This window comes from Macrobrachium nipponense, chromosome 6 (assembly GCF_015104395.2).
Source record: "Macrobrachium nipponense isolate FS-2020 chromosome 6, ASM1510439v2, whole genome shotgun sequence".
NCBI classification, from domain to species: Eukaryota; Metazoa; Arthropoda; class Malacostraca; order Decapoda; family Palaemonidae; genus Macrobrachium; species Macrobrachium nipponense.
The window spans coordinates 90,405,066-90,424,560 of NC_061108.1; positions in this window are offsets into that span (position 1 = coordinate 90,405,066).

Consider the following 19,495-nt stretch of genomic DNA (forward strand, 5'->3'; position numbering starts at 1 on the left):
GAAGAGTAGTGACAGTGAGTCGCCCTGGAAGATCCCTCTCCTGATATTAACCTCTGCTAGTCTTATTCCAAAGCTTGTAAGTATTGTATTCCAGTTGCGCATTGTATTTTTGAGGAAGCTGATGGTGTTTTCCTCTGCCCCATATATTTTCAGGCATTCTATTAGCCATGTGTGTGGTATGTCTAAGGCTTTCTTATAGTCAATCCATGCCATGCTTAGGTTGGTTTTCCTTCTCCTACTGTTCTTCATTACCATTTTGTCTATCAGGAGTTGGTCTTTTGTGCCCTTACACTTCCTTCTGCAGCCTTTCTGTTGGTGGGGGATGGTGTTTGTCTCATTTAAGTAGTTGTATAGCCTTTCACTGATGATACCTGTTAGTAACTTCCACATTATTGGTAGGCAGGTGATAGGCCTGTAGTTACTGGCTATATTTCCCTTACTCTTGTCTTTTTGTACGAAGGATGTTCTTCCTGTGGTCATCCATTTGGGTGCATGGTGATTTGAGATACAATGCTGGAGTTGTTCTGCTATTCGTGGGTGTAGGGCCTTGAAGTTTTTCAGCCAGTATCCATGGACTTCATCGGGACCTGGGGCTTTCCAGTTTGGCATTTTCTTTAGTTGGTGTCTGACTGTGTCTGTCGTGATCTCTGTGAATCTTTGTTTTATTCTCCCTGTTTCTTCTTCCTTGACTTCGTGGAGCTATGTTGCATGTTTGTTGTGGGATAGCGGATTGCTCCATATGTTTTCCCAGAGTCTCTTACTCGGTTCGGCTTCAGGTATTTCTTGGTGGTTGTCTTCCTCTCTTAGTTGGCTGTATAGTCTTTTCTGGTTGGTTCTGAATAGTTTGTTCTGTTGGTATCCCTTATTCCTGTTCATGTACCGTTGGATCTTATGTGCTTTGGCCTTAAGCCTCTGTTTTACATCTTCTATTGTGTTGTTTAGTCCCCTCTCTTGTACTTTGTATTTCTCGTTGAGTTCCTCCCTTGTTTTCTTGCTTCTTGGCCTTTTTCTGCCATCTCTTTCAGTTTACTCAAGTCAGATTTCATCACCATGATTTGCTTTTCCAGGCGCCTTTTCCAAGGAGGTTGCTGTTTTGGTTTCTGATGGGTTGGTTGTGCTGGTGGTGTTAGTGTTCGAATCCCCATCAGTTCTGCTACTAATCTTGCTCCTGCATGTGCCAAGTTATTTGTTTCTGTAATACTGGTGGTGTGTATTATGCCCATTATTTCATTGACCTCACTTGTTTTCTCCATTAATTTCTTGGTGTTGTAGGCTCTCATGGAGGGGATCTTTGTTCTCTCTGTATCTGGCTCCATCCATTGTCTAATCTCTGTTACTTCGTCGGTGTTTCTTCGTGTGTCGTTGTTTGATACCTCATCATCAGTTCGTCTTCGTGTAATTCGTTGTCGTGTGACATTTCTCTTTCCAGTTCTTCTCTTTCTGTTGGGGCGAACCAGTTATTTTTCCTTATGTTCCTTACTTGGTCTGCCAGCCTCTGCTCTGTTTGGGGGGTGTTATTCCTCTCATTCCAGACGTTGACCAACCTTCCTCTATATCCTCTCTACGTCGGGTTGCTTCTGATGTAGCATCTCCATTATTATTATTATTATTATTATACTATTATTATTATTATTATTATTATTATTATTATTTACAAATTCAAATTACTGGGTTGAAGCCAATAGCACTGAATGAACTGTAATGCCGCACTTGACAATGAAGCACAGCAATAGTGGGAAGAAGTAAATTATGAGGAAAAAATTGCTCTTTGATAGAACATATGTTAAATAAGCTATGTAGGCATGATATTACACTCATCATTGCTAGTGTGGAGATTGCCGAATCTATGGTGGAAAGGATATATGGTACTAAATTGATCAATCTACGATCTATTGCCCGTTAAGTGAGACGCATTCCTGTATGTGGTATTTTCAAGAATAATCAAAACATACTAGTAAAACCTACAAACATTAAATACCGCAAACGCCACCCGTTCGAGTAAGAGACATAACTGGCACCGTTTCAATGATCAATTGCTCTTTGCTGAGTTTACCTTCAGAACTGAAGATATTGAATATATAATCTCCCTACCTACAGACAGAAGTGGTTCAGGTTACCCGAACAAATAAGGCACTAGAATCATAATTATAATTTTGTGCTTTAAAAGTAAGAATTCACTTAGATACTAGACAATCCCTCTTATTTACTCAGAGAAAATATATCAAATGGAAAGCGATTACAAATTTTTCCAGACACTGTATATCTAGAGGTGGTACTAACAAAGTTCGACCTCCGGCCCTTTAATAAAAGTCAATAATACCACCTCACTCGCTGGCGAAAGTGATTTGATTTGAGCAGTGATTGACGTATAGAATGGAGGGAAATATTTTTAGGTTCTGTGACCTTTATTCCATTTCCAGGTGGGTGTCCCATGCTTAGAGAATAAACAAAAAGCAAAAATTTTTTTCCAGTATAGAAACATTGTAACGATACTTCCTGGAATGAAAGATACGTTATCCTGTTTGTCATTCATTAAATCTTGTATTCTCACTGAAATTGGTTTTGCCTGAATAAACCAGCAATAAAAGTTTCGAGAAACCATTCATTTCATAAAGCTTGTGGCCATTATGAAGTAGACTATTAACACCCACATATCGAAGAGATTACTTACTGATATTAACTTTCAACCGGAAGTTCAACTTTCAGACTTAGACATAAAATTCAGGGAATTTCTGTTTAACTTACATGTTTGTAATGTTCACGGATTTAATTTTTCAGTAAATATTAAGATATACTTCTTTGAAATATCCTCGACAACTTATTAAAAAATGTTTCTCTTCAGCAATTAGTTTACTATCTTACGCGGTGAAAAGGTAGATAAGGACTAGATTGGTAATAAAAAAATTGTACAAGATTTTGAGAATTACGGAAGTAAGTCACAGTGTTTCTTATATTATAACATAAGTTTTAAAAATCAGTAACTATGTATCAAAATATTCTGTAAACTCAGCGCAGACTTTAACCATGAAGGGTTGCTATATTTGATAGGTTACCTTTTTGTTGATAATTCAGTAAAAGTAAAAACTTGGTTATAAATCTTACTTATTTACTTATTTGTTCAGGAAACCATGGGCATCAAGTGGAAGCTCACAGCTCCAGTCTATAAATTCTAATGGACTTAAGTTGGCGGAGACTACTAGACACGTTTTACATATTCAGATGCCTTGAATCTGACTCATTTCAGTTTTCACTTGAGATCAATTTGCCTGAGTTCTCCATATTTCAAATATGTAACAACAGGATACAAAAATTTGGGACATGGTATGAGCAATCAGAAACTGAAATTGTTGGAGATGAAGCTGGCATGTACGCCATTTTTTTTTAATGCACATCAAATATTGCTTGAATAAAGGAGCCCCAATAAATAATATTTGTATACTTGTCATCGCGGATATTCAAGTGTTAATGTTTTTTCTTTCGCGGCTCAATAAATTTCGAAGTCATTCTAAATGAAGGCGTCAACTTGTGATAGATTTTCATGGGTAATGATTACAAGGGAGATCACTGCTTTCCTTCTGCCATTAATGAATTACACTCGCCTGTCTATCAAAATTTGATTTAGCATGAAAATCAAGGATTAATTTTTTTTAATAGTTTTGGAAAACCTAAGGATTAGTGACTCTACTAATGTTTCACAAAAGAATTGTTTTTCTTTTGTAATTCAAAACTAGGAAAGGCTTCAAAACAACGTTTTGATAGTAAATTCACTTCTAAGGTTGCTTTTTTTGAGTTCCATGAGGAAACTATTCGTAATCGGTATTTATGAGAAACGCTACTCTAATAAAATCGAACAACGATTTTTCATTGACATGCTAAACCATTACAAATAAGCTAGATACATCTCAAGGAAGCTCTTTTTAAGTCTGCTAGCGATACCGCTTAAATTCTCTATACTATGAATATTAGTAAATTATAACTCACTATACGTCTAGAGACCATTTTGAAATTAAATATCATAACCGTGGATTGCCGTTGGTGCTTCTGTCTGTCTTAAATTCGTGTACGTTTGTACATATATAACAATTTCTCCAGTTTTGTCAGTTCTGGTTATGCAAAGACTCCTCCTTCTCTACTGCATTATTTACTCTCAGCTTCTCTACTCATTCCATCGTCATTTTCACGAGGCACCTTGTCACCTCCACTTTAAGTAGCTACACAAATGAGAGCCTTGTTTCCCCCGATTCTTTGTTTGCCTGTAAGCGGCACTTCCCGGAACTTAATGAAAAATGCAGCGCTGCAACTCTGCTAAAATTTGCTGTGATAAAAATTTCTTTTCGTGTGTTTCGTCCATTTTGACTCCTGTTACGAAATGGTAAAAGCTGTTTTCTACAGTGATAAGTTTTATACACAAATACACATTTGTATTCATATTTATTTGCATATGCATGTTGTACACCGTGCAATTTTACTCTTTTGAGAGGAAGGTGCAGAAAGGGGTAATCCCCATGGTTTCAGCAACTATATATATATATATAATATATATATATATATATATATATTATATATATATATATATATATATATATATACTCACTGAAACCATTTTATTTTCTGTATTCGAACTCAATAACAATATAAAGAAAATCTCTAATGTGACGTCGCTGACCTTCATTCTTGGTAAACTACCCAAAGGGTATATATGCCCAAAGCCTCTTGTTTCTCATCCCTGAGTTTTCTATTATATAATGAAGAGGCTGAGATGGCGTTCCTGTCCAAAGCCAACATAGCGACTGGAAGAAAAAGAAATTTAATTAATTTCTCTTTATGATGGCATCACAAAAAGGTGGTGCTTGAAAGTGGATGCGACGACAGGGTAAAGAAGCAGGAGTAAAAGTGAGATAAAAAAGGCTGGTATACAGTGAAGTCAATGGAGAAGTGGTCCCCAGTCCAAAAGCTCCGTTAAGTAGCATCCAAAGTTAGAATAACATGTAAAGTAATAGAAGGAATCTTGATATACTATAAAAATGAAGTGAATCTAATTTGGAAGTAAAGGCTGAGTTCACTGAACTAGAAGTCCATGGTCAAACCAATCAAAACAAATTGTGTATGGAGACCCCCAAGATATGGGAGCCCTTACATAGACCAAAATGACAAGAGAGTCTGAACAGCACACACATACACACACACACACACACGCACGCACACACACACACACACACACGCATGCACACGCACACACACACACACACACACACATATATATATATATATATATATATATATATATATATATATATATATATATTTATATACCTTGACCTCACTCTATCCCAGGCTTTTTGATCTCAATTTTACTCTTGCTACATTACCACTTCGTGCCATTCATTTCTGAAGCACCTTCTTTTTGCGATGCCATCATAAAGGAAAATTAATTAACGCTCTTCTTCCAATTACCAGTTTGCTTTTAACAAGTGTACCGTCTCTGTCTCTTTATTCTATAACAGAAAGCTCAGGGATGAGGAAGAAAAGACTTCGAATGTACCCTTGGGGTAAATTCTCAAGAATCAGCGTCAACGACGCGACGTCACATTGGAGGGTTTCTGGATGATGATCATTTGTTCGAATATAGGAAAGAAACTGAACAACGGAGGAAAGGAATAACATACTGGTGCATATATACAAAGAAGCGCTTGTTTTTACCCTTTCCTTCACCGTGACAATCATGGGGCTTTTAAAGTTCTTTTAGGGCATCGAAACAATCGTGTGCAATGACGTATCCGATCCTGTTGTGTTTGGCACAGTTCCTTGCACAATTTCTTCCCACGGGGAGCAAAAAGTTAAATTCAGCTTTTTTATTGCGTTAAACATAGGTGAGTCTATCTCTTTTTACGTTTTTTTTTTTATTTTATTTAATTTTTATTTCTTTTATTGGCGTACTCTTACGAAAATAGCCTGTCAGAATTGCATATTAAACAAAATCCTACAGTAATTTTTTTTTTACCGAATATTCAGTATAACATGGAAGTGACTCATCTCTCACCCTCACCACAAAATAAATAGATAAATAAATAAATAAAATAAAATAAAAGAAGTGAGTTGGAATGAGTGAAAAGATAAGTGTTATTATTGTATTGTGACAGAAATTTTGCCTCGAACACTAAATCTCTGAGATATCTCTCTCTCTCTCTCTCTCTCTCTCTCTCTCTCTCTCTCACACTGTCTCTGTCTCTCTCTTTGCAATCTGAAAATGAATGGCTTCCTACGACTGCTGTATTTGAGGGTTTGAGTCTGTTGATTTTTTTTTTTTTTTAACTTTAAGGGAGGATGAACGTGCTAATGATGGGGTAAAATACCTGAGAAGTACCTCTTAAATCTGATATACGAAAGAACCCAGCAAGATATACTCAGTGGACTATTTTACTAAATTCCCTCCTGCAAGGAATTAGTGAAAAAGCAGAATGACTTTCCTCCTGGGAGATTATACAACAAGCCAAACTATGCTGAAAATAATTCAGCAGGAAGCTCTTTTTAGTTTTCTGCAAAAGAAAACTTTGAGGTGTCTTTTTGTCTGTCCGTCAGCCCTCAGATCATAAAAATTACTGAGGATAGAGGGCTGAAAATTGGTATGTTGATCATCCGACATCAAATTATCAAATATACCAAATTGCAGCCCTCTAGCCTCAGTAGTGTTTATTTTCTTTAAGGTTAAAGTTAGCCATGACCATGCGTCTGGCACCGCTATAGGCTGAAAGTTTCATGCGCTGCGGCTGAGAGTTTCATGGGTCATTGTTGAGAGTCCCATACGGTATTATACACTGTACAGAAAACTCGATTACGCCAAAGAAACTTCGCCGCATTTTTTTACTTTTTTGGGATTAAATCTTCTTTGTTTCCTCCTTAAATAATCTTTATTGATCCTGCTTCCCTTCCTGGGCATATGAACGCTTACATTGCATAGAGTCCACTAATCTGTATTTAACAGCGATTAACGTGACATCATGTCTTTTTTCTGAACTTTCCTTTACAACATCTCTTACCAGTTTCAACTTTTTTTTTTTTTTTTTTTTTTTGTGAATGTCAATTACATGCAAATCGCTGACCTTCACATCTTTCCGCCAATATTTCTAGTCTTCTTTCTTGTAAGTGATCTTATTTCCGTTTCGAACATAGTGTTCGTCTTAAAAGCATGATTTATACAGACTGCACCACTCAGAATATCTTATCCATTTCATCTCAGGTGGAATCATTTGGAGTTAATATACGGCTACTTATATTAAATTAGTATCGGCAATATTCCGTTTCACTTACATATGCCACCTGGATTATTAACGAACTTTAGAATACTATTACGCATTAGCTTACGACATCGAAACAATCTTATTCACACAGAGAAACTCACAATGCAATATACAACAATATAACAGTCAAACATACTATGCACACAAATATCCTTTAAAAAACGCGTTTTTCCATTAACAAATTCTGAGTTTGGTGAAAAGCTCCCTCCCCGAAATAAAGATATCTAGACATATTTTCTCTACAAAATACAAAGAGCGACGTCCACAGTGACCAATGATACTCTGAATTTCTCCCTTAATGTTTTTTTTTTTTTCTCCGGATATATGAGTTTTTCAAGGAAAGGCTCATTTAACTGCTGAAGGCGCTCCTTCCGTACTGTGGCTTGCCTCAGCCATTGTGGCTCTGACGTCGCGTTTCCTGTCCTCCTTCTTCCACATTTAGGAGACGAGTACTTGGGAGAAAAATAAATAAATATATATATATATATATATATATATATATATATATATATATATATTCTTCTTTAAAGAATCACACGATCATCTTGAGTCTTATGTCATGCCTTTGTTTTATTTATTATGTATAGTTCTAATCATTATTTATACTTTTTGAATATGCATGCATGTATGTATTATGCTGAAGGATATCTATGAAGGAATAGCCCAAACAAGGATTAGCTTTGTAAAAAAAAATAACCACTGTAGTAATTACAAAAAAAGTATTGTGACTCCTAATCAATTCTGGAAGTGAAACAGCTTAATATGAGTTTATCAATTACCAAGCAGGATTCACTGAAAGTCCAAGGTAATAATTATTTAATATATATATATATATATATATATATATATATATATATACAATATATATTTATAATATATATATATATATATATATATTATATCATTCGAGCTACAAATGTCCTTTAATATCTAATTCGCTCTACCTCGGAATTGATATATTTTTATATATGTACCAAGGGGGAATTTTTTAGTTGATAATAATTTCGTACCCCCATGGGATCGAACCACCGTCCAGTTGTAGCTCGAATGATTTATATGAATCACGGTGATGTGATAAATATTCATATATATTATATATATATATATATATATATATTATATATATATATATATATATAATATATATATATGAGTGTGTGTATGTATTTATGTAGCCTGTATACTAGCTGTCCCCTTTATCCAGAATTACTGTGTTGACTGTCCCTTTTACCAAAATATTACTGTTGTGACTGTCCCATTTAGCCAGGTATTACTGTAGTGACTGTCCCTTGCATCCATGCATTACTCTGTTGACTGTCCCATTTATCCAGATATTACTGTCCTGACTCACCTTTTATCAAGGTATTACTGTGGCCACTGTCCAATTTATCCAGATACTACTATTCTTGTTAAAAAAATGGTTTCAGTTACACTGCCAATTATTTTTGAGATTTTACATTTCACCATTTCTCACCCTTCCCATTCCTATTGGGGCTGCACTTGGACTTAAAAGGCCATGGGGAGTGTCACTATTTATCTCAGCGACCTTGAACACTATGGATTAGACAATAATATGTCCTGTTTTACATTTTATTTTGCACCTCTTCCCATCCCTCTTCCATTTGAGCTGAACTTTGACTTAAGGAACATCAGGAGTGTCACCATTCACCTCAGAGATATCGAAAACTATGGACTAGACACTAATATAAGTTGTTTTCAGTTATTTTTACTGTCACTCCCTTCTCATCCCCACTTCTTAATATCTGAGCTGAACTTGGACCTAAAGGGCATCAAGAGTGGCACTATTCATCTCAGAAATCTCAAAAACTATGGATTAGACACTATGTCATTTGGGTTATTTTTACATGTCACTCCCTTCTCAACCAACCCCCCCCCCCACCCCCCCCCCCCTATGTGAGCTGAACTTGGACTTAAAGGGCATCAAGAGTGTCATCTTCTTCTCAGCGACCTCAAAAACTATGGATTAGAGATTATTATCTGTTGTTTTCGGTAATTTTTATATTTCACCCCACCCTATACCTCCCCTTTACCCAACCAATGGTCCCATTTTAATTCTTTTTTCACCATGACCTCTCCTAGTTTGATATGTATATATATATATATATATATATATATATATATATATATATATATACATATATACATATAGGTGTGTGTGTATCTGTGTATGTTAGTGTTATGTGCTGCCGTTTATATGATGTACAGTGTAGATAAATCGAATGATCACAGAATGAACAGCAAATGGAAAGGATCTTGAGATACTATTTATCTCATTGAATAGTGCGACTATTAACCTTTTTTTTACAACGCTACCAGGAATGATACATATTTCTGAGCAACGTAGACCGTGGGAATGAGGACGAACTCAGAAAACTGTACTCAATTACGGATCTTTTTAAAGTGGAGATAGTAGAGCAGGCCGTGGAAAGAAGTAGGGGCCGAAGAAATTAAACTTTATTCTGAGGGTTCTAAAGTAGAGCAGACAAAGTTGGTCATGGAACCGGGAAGGTGTGTGAATATTAGACCGTCATTTGTGAAGCTTCTTCAAGCTTAGATGGGGTAATGAGAGAGGAATTAGGCCAAGAAAATGAGGAAGAGAACAAAGTTTAGGCTTTCGTTTGGGAATCTTCATTAAATGGAGGTAACAAAGCAGGTCATGACAGTAAGGTGATTGAGAAATGAGGCAAAGGGAAATTCCTGAGATAAGAGTTGGAGTATGTGTTGAAGAATGGATATGGAAATTTCGCCCCAAGAACGTATGCTATGAGTAATATAGAATATCATTTTATAAGTTATTAGATTTATACATTGAGAGAGCACATCAGAATACTTGGTAGACAACTGAAGATTGCTTTACCATAAAAAGAAGCCAGAAAATTGCTGCATATCTAAATGGAGCAACATATAAAAGATTGAATTTATTTCAAGGATATGAAGGAAATAAACCATGAAAAAGTTTTATGTAATGATGCTACAACAAGGAGAAGAGCACCGTATAATTCGTCTCCTCTTAAGCATCACCTCAGAAAAGGGAGATACGAGGTATCACGAGCTTCTGGTTTTATACAAATTTGGTGGTGTGTTTCTTGTTATTTATAGTTCGCTGACCATTTTATCTTACACGTACTTGCGGTCAACAAACGCGAATTCAGAGTCGAAGAGTAGAAAAGCACTGTCGTCTATAACAGTAAATTTTGACATGGATCTGTCTCGTGTAATCACATCACTTTAATCTCCTAAGTTGCCCAGGTAGCTCTATTGGTTGAGAGAGAGAGAGAGATATATATATATATATATATATATATATATATATATATATATATATATATATATATATATAATATATATGTTTGTTTCTAGGAGAAAATAAGATTTGCAAGATTAAGCCAAATTAACAGCTAATTTGAACAAAAAAAAAAAAAATCAGACTAATTCAAGAAAGTTCAGAATGTCTCGTGAATAGCAACGACTTTGATGTAGGAAGTTATTCGCAAGTTTGCCAACAGGGGGCCAAATACACTTAGCTCGTAATTGACCGTAATTACTCAATAAAAAAAAAGTGTTAATTAAAAGAGAAATGATCTATTCGATGATGTGAATAGAACTGATTTGCAATAACGCCTTTCTACCAAAATGTCCAGAAGTGCCTGGTAACTAAATAGAAAGGATTGGTATACTTTGCAACTACAACTGCCATCTGATATTTGTATCTGAGTATCGAGGAAAAAGGAAGCAATTTGTTACCTTATATAGATGACTAAATGATTAGAGATAGCAACGATAGCTCTCTGGAACCTTCAGTATCATTTTAAAAATACAGAGTGAATGGGGAAGAAAATTCGTGCGGTTCTATAATTTGTTCACGTAAGTCCATTTTGTTGGCATTTTCGTTTTTTTTTTATTCCATTTTGTAAAGTAATAATAATAATGGTAAAATTAATGATAATGGAGATAAATTCCACAGTCGTGTGGATTTAGTATTATATTCAAATAGAGAGTGTGCGCAACTTCCAGGATTCCCGAAGAAGATAATAAGGGAGGCGAAAGTGGACGATCAGCAATGATAAAATATCACATTCATTTTAAACTTGGTCGACTATATTCTTACCTTTTAAATAACATTTCACGGGAAATAGCCAAAAGAATTCAAATTTAGTGAATTCTTAATGATATTGCTGAAATAAAAGGACTCCCACTTTCCAACTCGTCCCCTTAAGAAACTAGAGAAGGCCGTTTTTACGAAGGCAAAGAGACTGCAAAGCCCACCACCGCACCGGAGTCCAAAATAGCCTCTTCACACTGCAAAGGACGGAAAAGACAAGCAACAGACATGTCCGCTGACAAAGTTAGAAGATGATTCCAACGCCTACGAAGTTTATGGAGAACGACGGTATAATTTTTCTTTCTTTCCAGTTTCTAATTAGCAAATTTCTTCGCACGGAATTTGCAGATAAGTGAAAGCACTGAAGGAAATGTCAAAGGTAGGTTAGGACGGAAGAGGTCCTTTTCAGATGTAATTCAGTATTTTCTTACTGTGACATTTAAATTGTTGGAAAATCTTGTAAATGTCCACTTGTCTGATGTTTAATGCAATGAGCAAGACGTCTCTTCAGCATGTAAGTAAAACATGTTAGGCTTGAAGAAAGTTAGCTGAATTATGTTTAGAATTGTTTTAAATTGAGAGAGACTTAACTAATGTCTTTCCAACTCGTTCGGCGAGTGCCCGAGGGAAAAATATTGATTTCCATCGCTCGTTTATAAAATACCCTTTTGAAGTTGCATCCTAACAATCACAGTACTATATTTTTTATCCTGGCTAAAACCTTCACCGTAGCTTATCGTTATCTCTTCTCTCCTGGCCCTTTCAAGTGGTACAATATTTGCGATACTCGTACTATAGTGTTATGGGCCTTTGGCCTTTCTCATGGTCTCTTTCCAAAGCATTTGGATATTTCTCTTTTGTTCTCGTCTCTCTCTCTCTCTCTCTCTCTCTCTCTCTCTCTCTCTCTCTCTCTCTCTCTCTCTCTCTTTCTTTCTTTGTTACTGAATAGATTATTGTTTTCAGTCCATCCCCAGACTGAAGGATACCAAATCAGAATCCATTATCCCTAGTGACAGCTTGTATATTTCCATGGCCAAATAACGCCATAACACCTCGATTTCCTCATTCTTTTGGGAAAGGATAACAACTGTAGCCTATGTCTTAATTCCATTGAAGAATAAATGAAGGAGTTTTTCCTTTCATGTCGGGTTTCAAAATCACTTACAGTGTGAAAATCAGGTTTCTGTAATTTCTGCTTATAATGAACAGTTGGGATTTGAAATCAAATACAAGTTGTGAGAAACGAAACCTATGCTACTTAGTTGGTAAAATTCCAAGTAATTCAGCAATAAACAAACATAGGCAGTTGGATGACGAACTTCTTTTAAATGGAATTTTTAACCACAACAACACCAATAGGAAGCTTTAGAACCGTGTGTAAGAACAAAATCATCATCTTCATGTTCCTCATCGTTTTTCTTAAGGACTGAACAATCCTCCTCTTCACCTAAATTATTTTTACGACCATTTAGGTATTGGAAAATTTAAATTCTGGTACTTTTCATTGAAGAATTGTTATGTACCCTGTCATTATTTTACTAAACTGATGAAAACACGAATATGTGAAGACATCTATTCAGAACTATGAACCATCTACATAGAGAAAGACACAATTTTAACTCAGATGCGAGTTCATTCACCCGTCATTAGGCTTAAAAAGACCCTTTCTTTCTGGCAGACAGAGAAAGAGATATTTCAAAGGCTTTTAACGAAAACAACAACAGGAATGAAACAGTGAACTGCGTCTGGTCTCACAATGAAACAGCACAATACAGAAATGACAGTGGCGTCTTCAAAAGTTAAATGCTCCATTTGTTAAATGATGAATCGTTAGTTGGCGTTAGAAATGTTAAAGACGAAATCGCATTTGTAATGTGAATAAGATTCCTTTTTATATGAATGTGATGATCACCAAAACGATTGCATAAGGGAAGCATCGCATTTCGTATAACCTTTTCTTCACCCTATGAGGCCATTGCTACAAATAGATGCAGTAAAGCTCTACGTATATGTACATGAATCATATGGGAAAGAATTGTATGGAATCGGACCCTAAAAAGCACACCCTAATACTATTACTCCTAAAACCAGTTATTTATTTATTCATCTAGCTCCTCCTATCCCCCACCACAATTCCAGATCTATCTATCTATCTATCTATCTATCTATCTATCTATCTACTAATCTATCTACCCCCCCCTCTATATCTATCTATCTATCTAACATAATATAATAATAGGTACTAAAAGAATAAAATAGAAAAAACACAGTAAAATTAATGCAAAATAAATAAGAGTTTAACATTAAAATGAAGGAAAGGAAAGTCGAATATGCTGTAGGTAAAATATGAAATAATGCTGAACATTTACGATGCAGGGCTGGTGGAGGGAGGTCATCAGTGCAAAACAGAGATATCAATAGTTCCTAATATGTCGACGAGTGGGATTGGAATAAAAAGTTGCCATGTACACAAAGTTATTATAGAGAAATAAAAATGGATTATAAACAAAACCAAAACAAGATTTTATTTTTATCGAGGGAAATATTTCAAATTATTCAACAATACAAAGGACACTTCATTTGCGCCTAAAAGTTTAATGATTAATTGTGGAATCTGAAGTCGTTGCAACACAATCAATTTTATTCTCGTTGTCAGAAATATATACTTGGGACTAAGCAGATGTTTGTCCTGGAGAGTTTACAACAACATGAGTGATTGCCTCGGTAAACTTTGGGAATTCGGGTAAATGAATGATTGGCTTGCTGTACTGAAACTGTTTCAAAGGAACAATACAAGCCTCACTCGTAACTAGTGAACGTGGAGAACATTTAAAGAACTTTAAACATGATACATCACTTTGCATAGGCTTTGTGATAAATACAGTAATGTTACTTATCTATGGAATGTATGCGTAACAGTTTTATACACATACATTTTTGTACTACTTGCCTTCAGAAAATGTATTTTTTTTATGTTTTCAACGGGAAATATGCTATTTTGCGATGTGATGCGAGTTTTTGTTGTTGTTTTAGCATAATGTGATAGTCCTGTGACTTCGGTTCAGAAAGTTAGGGTTTCATAAGGGAAAGTAGGGAAAGTAAATATCAAGTGTGAAAACGCACGATTGTTGGTGTATATAACTAGATATACTAGTGTCAACTTCTCTTTTGTAACAAATAAAGAGAACTATTTTTCAGTGGCTTTTGCTCTTATGTAAAAAACTGGGAAAAGGAAACTTTATGTCAGAGGTTACAATGGGAAGGCCTGTTGCAATGGGAGAGGATCCCGTCTTAAAGAGTTAAATGAGCCTTTTTCCAAAGTCTCAAGTATCTTAGAATACTAAAAAAAAAAAATTAAGGGAGAAATGTTGCCTCTTGAGCATCATTGACCAACGCTTTTCTACTGAGTTGTTTGAAATAAAGAATGAACGAAACGCAAATTCTATTTCGCCTGAACATTTGAACAAGGAAAATAATCATGTAGTAAGGGGCCTCTTTGTCGGCAGTAAGCGTCTACGATATGTAAGATACATGCATTGTGAAGTACATCCTGATATTTTCCTCGGTATGTTTTATATGAAAACTAGATAGTATATGTATGTGTTATGCTCACCATGCGTGAGAATATTGCTTCCTTTCTTTGAGTTGAAACATGTACTACACTGACTTTGTACAACGAAAAGTGAGTGTGATAAACACTGAGGTATGTGTAAAAATAGTAGTACATTACACATCAGCTCAAAAGGCTTGCTGTTGCAAACATAATCGATAAGGTTGTTTTTGTTATGTGAATCCAATTAACAAAATGCCATGGTCACGCAGCTAATATTCGTGGCCCGTCTTCACTTTTTTATCATAAGAACTAAGTAGATTCCACGATATCTTATTCTTGAAATTGGATCACAAATTTATGTTCGAACTTACTCTCACATCCTTCCAATCACATGATCTTTATTTTGGAATTTCTTTCAGATTATTCCATAACTCACGATCTACAAAATCTCTTCTTTCGTTATGTTTAATGCATGTTTGTTTTGTGAGATGACCAAATGACATTGACCATAATCCTTTACTGAACTACCTGCAAGTCACGCTTCTAAAAAGATTATAGGAATCAGGAAACTTAGTCTTACTTCATTTGGTGTCCAATCTTGTTAACCCTAGCATGTTATCTGAGTGTTCATCTCTATTTTCAAAGAATGTTCTTCATGCCCTGCAGACATTAATATAACAAAAACACTTAATTTATCATCTACTAGTAAGCATGTACCTGGGTTTGCATTATTTTTTTTTTTTACTAAAGTCATTCTTATACAAATATACGAAGTTAAATTAGACGTGAGTTGTAAAATTAGAATATGTTCCCTTCATTCTCCAATTGATTTACACAGCAGTCTGTGTGTATCTGTCTATTTTGTCTCTCCCCCTGCCTCTTGCGTCCATAAGAAACAATCAATTAGTAATCAATTTAACTAGCCCGCTGGTGGCTCTGTAATTTTACCAGGGAACAACAAATGTTTAACTTATTCCCTCTTTCTCAGAAGAAACCTTTACAGAAAGTCCCCATTGATGGAGTTTCATATCATTTCAGATGCTGGTCTTCACACTCACCCCCTCACTGAGACGAATGTCACAAACATTCCATAACGATCACTACTTATTTCCATTCAAAAATGCTAGTAATAATGGAGAAAATGCGTATTGGAGAATCTACTAAGAACTTTTGATAACCCCTGAGGTTCTGCATTCCACAGATTGTTCACCAAAACTAACCCTGGTAAATGACTCACTCATGAAAATAGGGCAACGTTAATCAATCATATGAGCTAAAATATGAACATGCTCACATTAAGGTAATGACTGGCATTAAATGTACTTAAGTCCCACCCAAAAATGAATGTGAATTCATATTAGTTTACTAAAGGATCTCATTGGTATGAATTTTAGATCAAATGACACAAAGAACAGGATTCTGTTATGATTTTCTGAGACAATACTTGTTCTAGGAACACTATCCGAAGTACAGATTTCACAATTATAGTGAATCTAACAATAATGCAAAATAGCAAAGTCCTAGATAGAAGACTGAAACACTCAAGAGTTATGTAATGCATTTACGTTACTTCTATAGAAAGGAACTGTCAATAGACACTAACTTTGTTTTACTTTATGTAACGCTGCTCTTAAAGTTAGCTTGAATGCAATTAGAGGCTGCAACTCTTACGACACAAAAAAAGAATTTCTCAACCGGAAATATAATTCATATCGTACTTATGTGCGACAGGTTCAAGCACCCAACCGTTCGGTAAAGACACAGCCCTGAACCTCAGCAACATACAGACAACACTTTACCATAGGGCACTCTGTGACTCAAGTGTTCCGCAGTGGGCTAATTTTACCTCTCACAACTAATTCTGAATGATGCTAGTTATTCTTACAAATACAATACAGTTTACTAGATATAATATTGAATAAGAAATAAATTTGGTTACAGAGGAAAGGGATTTCTATTACAATGGCATATCGCACATAAATTCATTTTCCTCCAGGATGATTACTCTTAGCTTTTAGGTGATATAAAAAGTCTTGATAATCAACTTATATGATAATATTCAGTAATTAATCCACGATACATGTTTCAACAAGAATTTAGATACTAATAGCAGAAACACTGTTTCAAATACGAATACTTCTTTTTTAAGCATTTGCATGCACGCTAATTACATCTCCAATGAAAGTATTATAGCAATGGTCATTGTTGCATTGTTACAAAACAACCAAGCATTTGTTTTATGAAAATGACTCTCAATAACAGTAGATTGATCACAGGAATTTCGATAACGATGCGCCCGAACAGAATTACTCTTCACATGAAAAATGCTGTATCTCTTCCAGAATCAATGACACGCTTTTATTTACCTTTTACTCTGCTTTGCCCCTAACTGTGGTGATTGGGTACTTATCTGTCTGGCTTCGCAAGTCCAGTGTTTCTAACAGCACTGTGAAGAACTGTAGGCTCTCTCACATCCGGTGAGGGCACAGGGCTAAGTTAGGGTAAGTGGGAGTATGGATGGCTGGTCATACAACATCTCTCGAAGAAATGTGAAGTTATGGGTGTCTGTGAAGCGTTAGAGTAGGTCACTTTTTGGATCTCTCAGCTGTGATAAAATGTCTTGTGAGTTCTTCTTGTAGCTTTCTATGGTGAACTAATATTTATTTCATAAGTTTCCTCTGTTTAGCCCACATGAGGATACTCGAATAAGGGCCGAAGATGATCAGAACTTTCATTGGTCAAATCTTCAAATTTAGATGGGAGGTCTTTGGTAGATCTGAGTGTTTCATTGGTCAAGATCATCGAGTGCAATCCCTAAGATAGCCCACAGGTACAGCTTCACACTTTGCTTTTGTGGCCTCATGGGCTCAGTACAGGGAAAAAAAAATGTGTATCAAGATTGATCACCTGAAGTTAGCAGGTGACATCTATGTTCATCTTACAACAAACTTCCTTTCCTCTTGCAATTTTTATACGGAAAGTCAGTGGAGAAACAGTGGCAATTCCATTTGGATGGGATTATAAGGGTTTGAAAAAGAAGAGGTCACACAAGGATAGGCCAATTAAGGTAACCCCTTAAGGTGATCAAGAAATCTCTCTCTCTCTAATTTCATGCTCATGGGCCTTATGATCTGCAGCTACAAACATCCGTTATTTCTTTTTGATGAATGCTATCAGTTTTGATATACAAGTCAGGTAGGTACATCACAATATATACATATATATATATATATATATATATATATATATATATATATATATATATATATATATATATATATATATATATATATGTGTGTGTATACTATACATATAAATATACATATATGTATATATATAATATATATATAGTATATATATATATATATATATATATATAACTATATAGGGAATGAACACATGGGAAAGTGTTTCACATAGATAAATTTTTGACTCAATTTAGGACCGAATCCCGATCTTTCGAGAGAGAGTCCAGTACATTAGCAATATGGGCACAAAGTTCATGAAACGAGTTGGAACCTGAGTACTTATGGACGTAAGGTTTTTTCCCCAGCAGGCGACTATGGCCTAATATACCAACGAATTTTACCCAACTCCCGACCCATCAGCGCTCGAAATGCTAACATATACATAAACATATATACACAAGCACACACACATTATATATATATATATATATATATATATATATATATATATATATATATATATATATATATAAAGGATTTTCTATTGGTCCCCTCAAAACATGACCAACAATAAAATTAACATCCCGCACCTGAACTGGATTAAGACGCTGACACACTTGGAAACTAACCCTTTAATTTTTACCTCCCAAATACCTTAGCCAATTCCCTACCATGGACACAGGAGTATATGAAACCCTTGCCTAAGCTGTGACCAACCCTACATCGGTTTCCAGGTAAAACTCTCAAAAGGAGCCTGGGATTCAGATATGAAAGATAAAATCTTCATCCAACTAGCAGTTATGGAGAAACCATTAACTCTTTCGTATCCGCTTAGTTTTGAGTACTGTGTCCCCAGATATCCGAGGTGTCTGGGAGCGCTCGACAGTGCAAAAAAAATATCATTTTGAAAATTCTGCAAAAATATAAATTTTATGCCAACAACGTTCATTTTGCTGTCCTTTTTTTTAAATGTTCGTATTTTATGGTGGAATAGTCAGAATAAGAGTCCCAGCCTTCTAAATACGAAAAAATGTGAGTTATCTAACAAAAAAACAACAAAATCTTTACTTTTTTTTATATTTTCGTTCCTAACCCAAAAACTATGAAAGTCAGGCGAATGAATTATTTTTTATGAGAAAGCCAATAAAATTCCCTAAATATCGACATATAAATAAATGGAAAACGAATAAGTCCAGCCGGTGAAAAAATCGATAGAAAAGAGGATAAGAAACATAGCGCTCCCTCCGGCGCATAGTTATTTTCAATTTCAACAGTCATTTATAATAATTTTTGTTGGGAAAATTTGTGTAAAAATTCATGATATTAAATTGTA